The following is a 13130-nucleotide window of genomic DNA, read 5'->3' on the forward strand; positions in this document are numbered from 1 at the left end:
GTGCTCGGAAGGGGTGTGGGGTTTTGTGTTTAGGAGTGCGCGGCATCGGTAGAAAGTTACAAGAGTATGTCTGAAGTGGGGTTGACCCTAAGGGGAAAGCCAAGGGTTGTGTTTGTGTCTTATCATTGGGCCATTTATCCAAGGCAGCTGTCCACACCTCGAACTATACCTTGGAAGGATTCAGTCTGGATCAGGGGCCCAACCATGTCTCCTGGGAGCTGGCAGGGACAATAAAAGAACAAAAAAGCCACCAAAATAAACCCCTTCTGAGGAAGGGGGTGGTACCTAGTACCATAGATCGCCCTTCCACTTTCCCCTCAGAACTGTCCCACTTTGGGCTGGCTCAGGAGTCCCCCCGCTTCTGCTTACTGTAAAGTCCTCAGGCAGGGCTGCCACCTTCACTTTCCTTTATCCAAGTCATTAGCCCTGAAGATCTGTCTTGATTATCCTACCCAGACACCATCTCTTTGATGAACCTAACAGAGACCCAATCCACAGAAGATCAGCAGCTGTGAGATGGGTTTTTCACAAGTTTTACTGAGTAACAACGGTTGGGGGGAAGAACAGGTATTCTTTTCTGGGCACAGGTGTAGAAAAAGGAAAAGGGGTACCAGGACGGTTTCCACAACATGAGCAAGGACTTCGTTTTCTTATGGCCATTCCGTAAGTCCCAACATTTTGGAAGGAGCACAGAGTCCAAGTGGGGAAACTTGAACACAGAGGGGATATGGTTTGATGAGTGAAGAGCAATCAGAGTTTTGGCCAGGGTAAAGTAGGCGGGTCTAGGTTCCGGTGCAACTCTTTGGATCCACAGCTGGTGGCGGCGGCAGCAGCAGCAGCAGCAAGTTGTTCTCCTCTGCTCTCCCAGTTTCTGCTCCTCCTGGCTAGCTGTGATGGTGCTGGAAGGGGCAGGGGTGGATCCAGTGGGGGTGAGGGACAACCCCAGGCCTCAGAAGCCATTCTGAAGCTTGGGTCAGGGCTGGTGGGGCCTGGGGGTGGGCTGGGTGGTCTGGGCCAGTGGGGAATTGGGGTGGGGCGGAGGTGGGTGGTCTGCGCTGGCATGGGTCCGGGTCCCGTGGGGTGAAGTCAGGAGTGCTTCAGGATTGTTTCCCTCTAGCTGTTGAGAGTCCAGGGAGAAGGTAGGGCTGGCTTGGCTGCAGATCCGTGGTCCTCGAATGTTGGAGGTAGGCTGTTGAAACAACATTTTTCACTCTTTGTCTTTAGGGAGGAAAGGTTAGGAGGAGAAATGGAAGGGGCTGGGGAAAAAGGAATGAAGACAGAGGGGACAGGATAGGGAAGGGGTCCCCGGCCACACCCTCTTCCCTGCTGCTCCTTCCCCCGCACTGCCACCGTCCCCCCTGCAGTGGGCCTCCCACTGAGGAGCAGGGGGCACCTAGTGGCAGTGCTGCAGTGGGCTTAGTTGAGACCCTCCGTCCCCACCTCCTCGGGCCTAGTCTGTCAGCATCCTTCTCCGCCTCCCCCCCGGGCCCCTCTCACCGGGCTGCCCCCGCTACCCCCCGCTGCAATACGGGGCCGCGGGGACAACGGCCGTCACTCCGACGGGCATCGCAGTAGCGTGCTGTATTCTCCCTCTTGGTCGGTGGCACCGTGGCCTCCTTTTCTCTCCCTGGACCTAGGAACGCTGATTCTCTCTTTGCTCTACGTGGGCAACAAAAATCCTACTGGCAGATGTTGCAGAGGACAAACTAAGGTAGGTGCGGATGCACTGACATTCAGGAGGGGAACAATTTCCAGAGCCCAGGGCCACGCTGAGGACATCCCCCCTGAACCCACCCTTCCCCAAAATGCGTACATTCCTTCCGTCCGGCCCGCGCTTACCTCTGCTCCTCCCGGTGCTTACCAACCGACGGTCAGGCGAGATCCAGCCCAGAGTAGCAGCCCCCCGGATCTGCACAGATTCAAAACCTTGACGACAAAACACTCAATGTGCCAGGCATTCTGGAGCCAAGTGTATGAAGTAAAACTGCCTTGAACCTGGGCTGACCTTTCCTTGGCCGTTTTGGGTAGGTCTATAGTGCTATAGTCAGTTGGCGCTCATAAAGCCATTCATCTGATCGCAATAGAAAAGGCAGAGAGATCAACCTCCCCGTTTTTGGTCGTCGAATACTCGGTATTTTTTTTCTCTCTCTTTTATCCTAAGATTTCCCATACATCAATGTCCAAGGGAATGAGTGTTGTGCATTTTTATATGTCATGGATTTTATATGTCAGTGATTTTAGTATTAAATTTTATTTAAACTATTTTATTGTATTTTATTGTGCCGCTCCTTTTGCTTTTTAGGTTTATTTTTATTTTATTGAACTATTTTATTGACTTTTTAAAGGCTCCTGTGGTGGCTTGCATGAATCTTTTTGTTGTTTTCTATCTCCTGAATGAGAGCGAAATAACATTCCATTGAACATTGAGTGGGTCACCCAGGATTTAGAGAGGGACAAGGGGTTATCTCCGTTGTGCTTTCGTCATAACAGGTTTGGAATTGTAATCCTGACATAACACTTTAGACTTGTGAAAGGTATTTCCCTCTAAAAGTGGACCAATTTCTGAACGTGGAAAATGAGCCAAAATGGTCCAAATGGAGCAGTTCTAACCGCTCAGAAAGCCAGAAGGCTCCCAAGAGAAATGTCCCAGGTTGCCTCCGAGCCCTTTTAGGACTCAAATAGTTTCTTTTCAGGTCTTGAAGGCAGGAAGGCCCTGGAGGGGAGGCCGCTTCACATGAAGTAAAGCTTTTCTGGAATTTGGCATGAGACAAAATCCCTCCTCCCCCTCCTCCACCTCCACGTTTCTTTGATCGCCCTCCACTAGCCTGGACCCGAGCCTCGGGTCCAGAGCCTTTTCCTCTTAACCAGTAGCCGGATTTTCTCCAAACCCAACCGTCCTCCGATTTTCCTTCCTCCTCCGTTCTATGGCGGGAATGGAGCCTTTCTCCAGTCAAGCGGGCTGGCCCTGCAGGGACAGAGAAAATACGGTTCCATTCTTCATCACACACCTCTATCTATTTCTGGTACGTAGATTCAGGAGTTAAAATCAGATTCATTTTCAAAAATCTTTCTCCTTCCTAAGGTCGGTTAATGTTTGGACACTGAGGAGAGGAACCAGATTTGGTTCCAGCCCCAATATTTCACTGCATGCAGAACACAACAAAGGGAAAAATCAACCAGAAGAAAGGGAATTCCAAACTGGGGAACGGTAAATCACTCTCTCTCATTATGACATGTAGATCTATATACACCCTGCAAGGGCTGCTTACCCGTTCCTTTCTCCATCATTTCCACACTTAGATCATCTCAGCTCTTAGGATGCAGGATCTAGAAAAAAGGCAGGAGAGCGAGTACGTGAAAATCTGGTCCCAGAGAAGCAGCGTGGCTCCCTGGAAAGAGCACGGGCTTGGGAGTCAGAGGTCATGAGTTTGAACCCCTGCTCTGCCACTTGTCAGCTGTCTGACTGTGGGCAAGTCACTTAACTTCTCTGTACCTCCGTTACCTCATCTCTAAAAATGGGGATTATCCGTGACCCTCACGTGGGACAACCTGATTACCCTGTATCTACCCCAGCGCTTAGAACAGTGCTCGGCCCATAGTAAGCGCTTTACGAATACCAACCTCATTATTACAAGCCAAATAGGCTCAATCCAGGGAAAGATGACAGCCAGGGCACTGTGACCGATGCACCAGGTAAACCCATCACTTAATCCCAACTCAAAACCAACTCATCTGTGCTCTAGAGCAAGCTGACGGGGAGATTTCCAGGGTGAATCGGACGGGAAATGTGGCCAACCCCACCCGGGAATCCAACTGTAATGCTGACTTGACAGACTAAGATTTGTATCTGGATCTGAATGATAGTTCCACGGGAGCCCAAACTTTGAAACAGATGTCTAACGGTTTTAAAGAATTCCAAGTCACGTCTTCAGATCGGACAGCACACGGTGAGTGACTGGCCTCCAAAGCGTCCCCTCCTAGCAAGCTAAAGAATCATAAAAACCCGGCCCTCTCCCATTGGCCCGTCCAACCTCCTACCTGGTTCCATGGCAAGGAGTGGTTTGGTGACTTTGTCCAAGGTTGAGGTGGCAGAGCAGGCAGAGTGGAAGGATAAAAGGGAAACCCCTTTCAGGGACTGGGGGGTGGGGGGGAAGTAGCATGAAGCTCTTCACCCCACTGCTACCTCTTGGCTCTCTGTCCAACAACCCAAGCCATAAAGACCAGGCGTGGAGCCTGAAGGGAGCACAGGAGGGTGCACAGCTAGATTTAGGCCTGGAGCCAGACAGACGGTGTAGGAATCTATTCTCTCTGTTTGGCACTCGGGCTAGTCCACCTCCACTATCAAAAGGTATTGGAGACCTAAGGGGGAGAAATAAGCCGCAGATTTACTGGCACGAAGCACGTGTCTCCTCTTCATCTCAAGTCTAAGTGAAGGGGCCTTGAAGGCCAGAAGTGGTGTACTAAGCAGGAGGTTTGTCTGCATGAAGCAAGCTTTACCTTTTTCTTTTGTCTCAAACATTTTCATTTCTCTCCTAATGCAAAGGCTTGGGGGAAGACCTGTGGTGGCCAGATCAGGGGGAAGATTTTGCAGGGAGCAGATTTCTCCTTTTCGTTCCAAGTATATTGTGAGTTCTCGGTCACAAAGCACAAGGACTTTTTAAGTTAAGGGTGAGGTTAAAAAACCAAAGAGGAAATCTGCATGTGGTACATGTCTCCTTTAACTTCTCAGATGTTCTCTGTGCAGGCCTTAAGGGCCATGGGTAGAAAAATAAATGGGATTTTCCTTTGGCATGAAGCACATTACTCCTCTTCCACCTCCTATATTGTCTATGTAGGCCTTAGAGAGTTTAGGTGAGAGAAATTCAAACGTGGAGATTTTTTTGCATGAAGCAAATTTCTCCTGTCCTACCTCCAATATTCTTCTGCAGGCCTTGAAGACCTCAAGTGGAGAAAAGCAGGAGATGTTTTGCATGAAGCAATTTTCTCCTTCCCCAGCTCATATATTTTGTCTTCAGGCCTTGAAGACCTTCGGGAGACAAGTGAACGGGATAACTTTTGCATGAAGGAAACTTCTCCTTTTTCACCTCAGATAATCTCCAGCCACTCTCACTATAAACAGGCCTTGAAGGCCTGAGGTGGACTAAGGAAGGCACAGGAGATGTGTCCTTGCCAGGTCCTTTGCCAGCTCACCTATTTTCTCTTTGGGTCTTGAAGACCCTAGGTAGAAAAATGACCCGGTGATTTTTTATATGAAGTAAACTACTCCTTTGTCTGTCTGTCACATCAATTCTCTTTTCAGGTCTCGAAGACCTTAGGAGACAAATTCAAGCAGGGGTTTGTTCACCTGAGTTACGTTTCTGCTTTTCCACCATCTATATTCTCCCTCAATTCTCAATTGCAGGGCCTTGAAAGCCTTAGGTGGAGTAACAAACAATAACATTTTTGCAGGAAGCAAGACCTCTCCTTTCCCAGCTCACATGTACTCTCTCTTTCCAGGCCTGGAAAACCATAGGGAGAGAGATAAGTGGGAGTTTTTCCTCCATCAAGCAAATGGCTTCTCGTGCACGTCGCATAGTCTCTATTCACCCTCAATTACAATGCCTTAAAAGTGACGGGTAGTGGCATAGAAACAAAGGAGATCTGTCCCGATGAAGTAAAATTTCTCTTTTTCAACCCCAATATTCTCTTTTCTGGCCCTAAAGACCTGAAGGTCAACGAAATTAAAGCGGGAGATAGGGTACACGAAGCAACTTTCTCCTTTTTCCAATGAAAGGCTGTCTCTTGCTTCTTGATTCCCAGGCCTTGAAGACCTGAAATGGACTAATGCCCAGGAGGTGCTCTGCATGAAGCAAATCACTCCTTTTTTTAAGACCACAGATGGCCTTTTCCAGCCCTGAGGTAGAGAAAACAGAAGCAGGATGGTTGTTTGCATGAAGAAAACTTGTCCCTTTTCAACCCAGATATTCTCTTTTTGGGTCATGAAGACCTTAAGTAGAGAAATGAAGGCAGGAGATGGTTTGCATGAAGCAAAATTTCTTCCTTTAAGCCTCAACTATTCTCTTTCCAGGTCTTGAAGACCTTAGGGAGAGAAATGAAAGTAGGAGATGGTTTGGCACGCAGTCCATTTCTCTCGTTTCACCTCCACTATTCTCTTTTGAGGCCTTGAAGACCTTAGGGAGAGAAAGAAAAGTAGGAGATGGTTTGCATGAGGCAAATTTCTCCTGGTTCACCTCCAATTTTCTCTTTTCAGGTCCCAGAGACCTCAGACAGGCAAATGAAAGCAAGAGGTGGATTTCATGAGGCAAATGTTTTAAGCCTCAAATGTTTCCCTCTGAGGGAAATCCAAGCTGCAAATTGTACGTAGGAACCAACTTTCTCCATTTTCACTGCGAATGTTCTCTTTTATGGCCTTGTACAGCTTAGTTAGAGAAACCTAAGCAGGAGATTTTTGCATGAAGCGCATTTCTCCTTTTTCCCCTCCTGTAGTCTCTTTTGAGGCCCTGAAGACCTCCGACAGAGAAGGGAAACCTAGGGATGGTTTGCTTGAAGCAGGCTCCTCCTTTTTTGTACCTCAGACAGTCTTTCTTTCATTGTCAGTGAAAAGGCCTTGAACGCCTGAGGTGGAGTACTGCCCAAGAAGTATATCTGCATGAAGCAAATTCCTCCTTTGTTCCCTCTGGAACAAGGCCTTGAAGACCTAGGCTAGAGAAACCGTAGCAAGACATTGCATCCAGAAAACTTCTCGTTCAAACACAAACGTTCTCTTTTCAGGTCTTGAAGACCTTAGGTAGAGATCCAAAGAAGAGAAGACTGTTTGCATGAAGCAAATGTCTCCTCAGATACTCTCCATGACAAGGCCTTGGAGGCCTCAAGTGGAGTAATGAAACCGGAGATGTTTCTGCATGAAGCAAACGTCTCCTTTCTCCTCTCAACGATTCTCTTTCAGGCCCTGAAGACCTTAGGCAGAGAAAGACAAGGGGGGGGGGTTTTGGTTTTTTGCATGAAGCAAATTTCTCCTTTTTTCCCCAGGGGAAATAGACTCTTGGAAGGCCGTTAAGACCTCCAGTGGAGTAATAAACGGGAGATGTTTCTGCTTGAAGCAGACTTCTCCGTTCTCACCTCCAGTATTCTCTTTGCAGGCCCTGAAGACCTTAGGTAGAGAAAGGACAGATTTTATTTATTTTTTAATACATGAAGCAAGTTTCTCCATTTCCACCTCAAATATTCTCTGTGAAAAGGCCTCAAGAGGAGTAATGAACAGGAGATGTGTCTGCATGAAGCAAACTTCTCCTATCTGCCTTCCCATATTCTCATTTCAGGCCCTGAAGACCTTAGGTCGAGAAAGAAGGGCAGAATTCTTTGCGTGAAGCAAATTGATCTCCTTTTCCACCTCAGATATTTTCTATTCATTGTCTCTCGCAACGGCCTTGAAGGCCTGAAGTGAACTAATGCACAGGAGATTTCTCCTTTTCTAGTTCACACATTTTCTCTTCAGGTCTTGAAGACCTTAGGCAGAAACATGAGGAGGTGAGTTGTTGGAGGAGGCAAACTTTTCCCTTTTTAACCCCATCTATTACTTTTTTCCTGGCCCTTAAGTAGAGAAACAAAAGCATGGAGAAAGGTTGTCCTTTTTGCGCACAAATACTCTCTTCTGTGGTCTTGAAGACCATAAAGGGAGAGAAATGCAAGTGGGCAAGTGGCTGGCCTGAATCCACTGTCTCCTTTGAAACCTCCAGTAGTCTTTTCTGGCCTTGAAGACCTTGGGTAGAGAAATCAAAGCTGGAGATAGTTTGCGTGAAGCAAAGTTTCTCCTTTGCCACCTCAAAGATTCTCTTTTCTGGCCTTGAAGGCCTTCGCTAGAGAAATCCAAGCTGGAGGTGGTTTGGCATGAAGCAGATTTCTCCTTTGCCACCTCAGATATGCTCTTTTCAAGTCTTGAAGACTTTGGGTAAACAAGAGAATGCAGGGGATAGTTTTCATGACGCAAACTGCTCCTTTTATAAGCTTCAAATATTTTCTTTGGAGGTCTTGAAGACCTTAGAGATCTCCAACCTGGAGATTGTATGCATAAAGCAAAGTTCCTCCCTTTCCACCTCAAACTATTCTCTTCTCTGGCCTTGAAGACCTTGGGTAGGGAAATCAAAGCTGAAGATGGGAGGCATGAAGCAAAGTTCTCCTTTTCCACCTCAAAGATTCTCTTTTCTGGCCTTGAAGACCTGAGCTAGAGAAATCAAAGCTGGAGACGGTTTGCCTGAAGCAAATTTCTCCTTTTGCACCTCAAGATAGTCTCCATTCCTCCTCAATCCATAGGCCTTGAAAGCCTGAGGGTGGAATAGGCACAGGAAGTATATCTCCATGAGACAGATTTCTCCCTTTTTTCACCCCAACTAGTCTCTTTCCGGGCCTTGAAGACCTGGTAGAGAGACGTAAAAGCTGGAGATGCTTTGCATGAAGCAAATCCACCCTTTTCCACCTCATATAGGCTCTTTGGCCTTGAAGACCTTGGGGTGACCAATAAGCAGGACAGTTTCTGCGTGAAGCCAAATTCTCCTTTTCCAATGCCATATAGTTTCTCTTCAGGCCTTGAAGACCTTAGGTAGAGGAAGAAAGCAAGATACTCTTTGTGGGAAGCAAATTTCTCCCTTTTCCCCCTCACATCCTCTCCTTTGAGGCCTTGAAGACCTTGGAGAAATAAAAACTGGCATTTGTGTACACGAAGCACAAAAGTGGAACCTTTTTCACCTCACATATTATCTTGGAAGGCCGTGAAGACCTCAGATGGAGAAATACCGGCTGGAGGTGGTCTGCATGAAGCCAAGTCCTCCCTCTGCACCTCCGACATTCTCTACTCATTCTCTGTTCAAAGTCACAAAGGCCTGAGGAGGAGTACTGAACGGGAGCTGAATCTGCTCCAGGAAGCCAGTTTCTCCCTTTTCACCTAAATCATTCTCTCCTAAGGCCTTTACGGCCTTAGCGAAACAAAAGTTGGAGAATGTTTGCAGGAAGCCCATGGATCATTTTTCACCTCACATGTTATCTTGGAAGGCATTGCAGACCAAAAGGTGGAACAAATAAGCAGGACAGTTTTTTTGCATGAAGCAAAAGTCTCCTTTTCAAATATGTTTAGAAAACTGAGAGCAAGAAATTGTTCGCATGAAGCAGATTTCTCCTTTTGCCTCGAAAGGGTCTCTCTTGCGGCCTTGAAGGCCTTCGAGAAACAGAAACTGGAGATCGGGTCCATGAAACTAACTTGCTCCCCTTTCACTTCAAAAACCCTCCAGTGAGGTCCTGAAGACCTTGGGTAGAGAGAAAAGAGCTGGAGCTGGTTGACATGAAGCAATTTTCTCCTTTTTGACCTGCAGTATTCTCTCTTCTGGCCTTGAAGACCAGAGGGCGAGAAAGACAAGTTGGGAGCTTTTTGCATGAAGCCAATTGCTCCTTTTCCATCTCAAAGAGTGTCTTATTCATTCTGAAATTTGGAGGTGTATGTGCAAGTAGCCAGTTTTCTCCCTTTCTGCCCCTCAGATATTCTCTCCTGCGGCCCTGAAGACCCTTAAGGAGAGAACTGAAAGCAGATTTTTTGCATGAAGCAAAATTCTCCTTTTTGACGGGCAATATTCTCACCTTCTGGCCTTGAAGACCAGAGGTCACATTTCTCTCTGGGCACAGCAGATCTTCTCTCTTAAGGCATAGAAGGCATTAGATAGAGAAATTAAACCTGGAGGTTGCTTGTACGTAGCAAATTTCTCTCTCTTCACCTCAAATATACTTGAGGGAAGGCCTTGAAGCCCTTCAGGAGGAAAACGAAAGCTGGAGATTTTTTGCATGAAGCAGATTTCTCCTCTGGCAGCTCAAATACTCTGTAGTTCATCTCCAGTAGAAGACCTTAAAGGCCTGAGGTGGAGTAATGAACAGGAGATGTAATGGCATATAGAGCAGATTTCTCCTTTCCCTCCTCATCGATTTTCTCTGCAGGTCTCTAAGTCCTCAGGTGGACAAATAAGTAGGAGAGTTTGTTGCATAAAGCAAAATGCTCCTTTTTTAAATCCCACAGTACCTTTTCAGGCCACGAAGACCTAAGGTAGGTACAGAAGAGCAGGAGACGGTGTGCATAGAGAAAACTTTCTTTTTACCCCCTCCCCGTTCCTAGCCATAAAGACCTAGGACACTGCACTGGGGGGAGGGAAGGGGGAAGGGGGGAGAATCAGTGTAGGGGAGCCTAAAAGGGCTTTCCCTTTTCCCATCTCTTGCCGCACGATCTGTGGCGAAAGCCTTCTCTGGCCGCAGGCTTCGTCCTTCCAATATCCTTGGGGTAGCCGAGCCGATTGGAGGGTTCGAATGCCGGCAGCAGGCCCGAGGGGGATAAAGAAAATCCCTTCGTTAGTGTCATCGGTAGCCACTAGGCAGGCATCCCTTGTCAAAAACAGTCCCCAAGATGATTCGCTGAATCTCTCCCTGCCCCGAATGGGTGCAGCATGCGTGACTGTCTGGCATTTCTTGATTTAACGGGTGATCGTGCCTTGAGGTACAACGTGGTTACACAGGCAAGGACTCCAACCTGCAGTATGGGATGGTGAGCATGCCCCCCACTTCTCCCAATTGCCCAGATGACTCTTCCCTCTGGAGGGCCCGGGAATAACTCTACAGCTCACTCCCCCCATCCCCAAACCCGTCCCTCCCGGTTTCATCCCTCCGCTGCAACCAGCGTCTTTTCATCGAGTCCTCCTCACCCTCCCGGGGGTCGGCTTCTGCTGATGTCTGAGCCCGCAGTTCGGCCTACCTGTCCGGATGCTGACTTGATGGGGTGATCCCACAAGTAGGTAGGTTGAGTCTCTGAAAAACATCACCTGGGGTTTGAGCACAGACCACACCACTGTTTTCAGTGTAGGTAGAGCAGGAATTCTTTTCCAGACCTCATTCAGAATCACAGCATGAGAGAGAGATGTGAAAGCATTTGCTCTTATCTCTTCTTGCACTATTCCAAACCTCCTCACCTGGAGTATTAACCCAATCCCAATAGTCCGGAGAGTGAACTGCCCTAAGTCAGGGAGCCTTGCCTCAAGACATTTTATTCATTCTTTTTAAGGAGCTATGAGGTAAATTTCCCTTGGAAATTCACAGTAAGCTTCCGTTTTTTCCCTACTTTTAAATTTCCTAGCAGTACTCCATATTTAATCTCTCTTTTCATTTTCCTTATTATTGCTTCATAACTAAAGGCTCCCCGTACCTCTCACCTGTCCTGACTGAATTTTAAGGAGTAAGAGCAACATCCTGACCAGAGTTCTTTCCCCGGAAAATGGATTGGAGAAATATTCTGTGAGGAAAAGTCCAAAGACCGTTTGGTCTGGAATAGAAAAATGTGCAAGAAACCTATCTGGGTTCAAATCCTTTGATACTAGGAGCCGATATTTCCAGATTGTTTTGGGTTAGTCTATGAGGAGATACTTATTTTTTTTTTTCAGATGGACAGGTCAATTTCCATCTTCTCTCCGGGTGTCCAGGTCAACACGGGGAGGCTCGATCCCCCATCGCTGCTCCCTTCTTCTTCCGCGTGGGGCAGCTCCCCGGACTGCAACCCTCCAGGAGGTATCTAAAAGGCAACTCAGTGACATGGCAGAGTAGGAGAAATCATCCAGGGGCTTCTTGGCCTGGTTTGGGGTTCCTTCCAGAGACTAAAATCCTTTGTTCATTTCTCCCCCCAGATAAAAAAAAATCTAAAAGTTGGATTAGTGAAATCAAATTTCCGGGATACCCAAACGGAACACAGTCCACCTTTCCCACCCACAACAAGCTCGCGGTCTCCCCGAGGGCCCGGATATACTCATTTCTCTCCAAAAAGAGGAATTTCTCCCCAGCATCTGGCTTGTCACTGCTGCCGCCATGCTCTCTGTGAATGATTAGGTCCAGTGGGCGTGGGGTGGTCAGGGCCTGTAAGTCTTCTCCGCCTCCTCCTCCTTCCTCTTCTGGTGCTTCTTCTAACCGCCTCGCGCTGAGGGTGAAGTGGGTACTTGGAGGTTCTGAAATGAGGCCATCTTCTCTCAGGGTGTCCCGGTCTCCACAGGGCGGCTCGATCCCCCATCGCTCCTTCCTCTTCCGCGTCGGGGCAGCTCCCCGGACTGCAACCCTCCAGGAGGTATCTAAAAGGCAACTCGGTGACACGTCAGAGTAGGAGAAATCATCCAGGGGCTTCTGGGCCTGGTTTGGGGTTCCTTCTAGAGACTAAAATCCTTTGTTCATTTCTCCCCCCAGATAAAAAAAAAATCTAAAAGTTGGATTAGTGAAATCAAATTTCCGGGATACCCAAACGGAACACAGTCCACCTTTCCCACCCACAACAAGCTCGCGGTCTCCCCGAGGGCCCGGATATACTCATTTCTCTCCAAAAAGAGGAATTTCTCCCCAGCATCTGGCCTGTCACTGCTGCCGCCGTGCTCTCCGTGATTGATTTGGTCCGGTGGGCGTAGGGGTGGTCGTGACCTCTAAGTCTTCACCACCTCCTCCTCCTTCCTCCTCTGGTGCTTCTCCTCACCGCCTGGCGCCGAGGGTGAAGTGCGAACTTGGAGGTTCTGAAATGAGGCCATCTTCTCTCAGGGTGTCCCGGTCTCCACAGGGTGGCTCGATCCCCCATTGCTCCTTCCTCTTCCGTGTCGGAGCAGCTCCCTGGACTGCATCCCTCCAGTAGGTATCTAAAAGGCAACTCGGTGACACGGCAGAGTAGGAGAAATCATCCAGGGGCTTCTTGGCCTAGTTTGGGATTCCTTCCAGATACCAAAATCCTTTGTGCATTTCTTCCCCCAGATAAAAAGAAATCTCACTGATCCAACTTTTAAATCAAATTTACGGAATACCCAAATGCACAACTGTCCATCTTTCCCACCCACAACATGCCCGTGGTCTCCTCTAGGGCCCGGATATACTCATTTCCCTCGCAAAAGAGGAATTTCTCCCTACCCTCTGGCTTGTCACCTCTGCCGCTGTGCTCTCCGTGGCTGGTTAGGCCCGGTTGGTGCAAGGGTGGTCAGGACCTTTCAGTCTCCTCCTCCTCCCGCCTCCTCTGGTGCTTCTCCTCCCCTCCTGGCGCCGAGGGTGAAGGGGGCACTTTGAGGTTCTGAAATGAGGCCAGAGGGGAA

General features: G+C 48.2%; 1 long non-coding RNA gene across 3 annotated transcripts; it reads right to left on the minus strand.

Moving 5' to 3' along the window:
- Positions 1 to 517: 517 nt before the first annotated feature.
- On the minus strand, positions 518 to 13043 carry LOC103171431. Of its 3 annotated transcripts, none has more exons than XR_003763237.2 (5): positions 12952 to 13043; positions 10781 to 12686; positions 4039 to 10306; positions 3270 to 3327; positions 518 to 2965 (listed from the first exon to the last, which is right to left on the minus strand). It is a non-coding gene; the product is annotated as an uncharacterized LOC103171431 (long non-coding RNA). The 3 variants fall into 3 exon arrangements; XR_003763239.2 differs by having other exon boundaries at positions 10731 to 12686; XR_003763238.2 differs by having other exon boundaries at positions 10781 to 12566; positions 12952 to 13023.
- Between the last annotated feature and the right edge of the window lie 87 nt (positions 13044 to 13130).

This window comes from Ornithorhynchus anatinus, chromosome 12 (genome assembly GCF_004115215.2).
Source record: "Ornithorhynchus anatinus isolate Pmale09 chromosome 12, mOrnAna1.pri.v4, whole genome shotgun sequence".
NCBI classification, from domain to species: Eukaryota; Metazoa; Chordata; class Mammalia; order Monotremata; family Ornithorhynchidae; genus Ornithorhynchus; species Ornithorhynchus anatinus.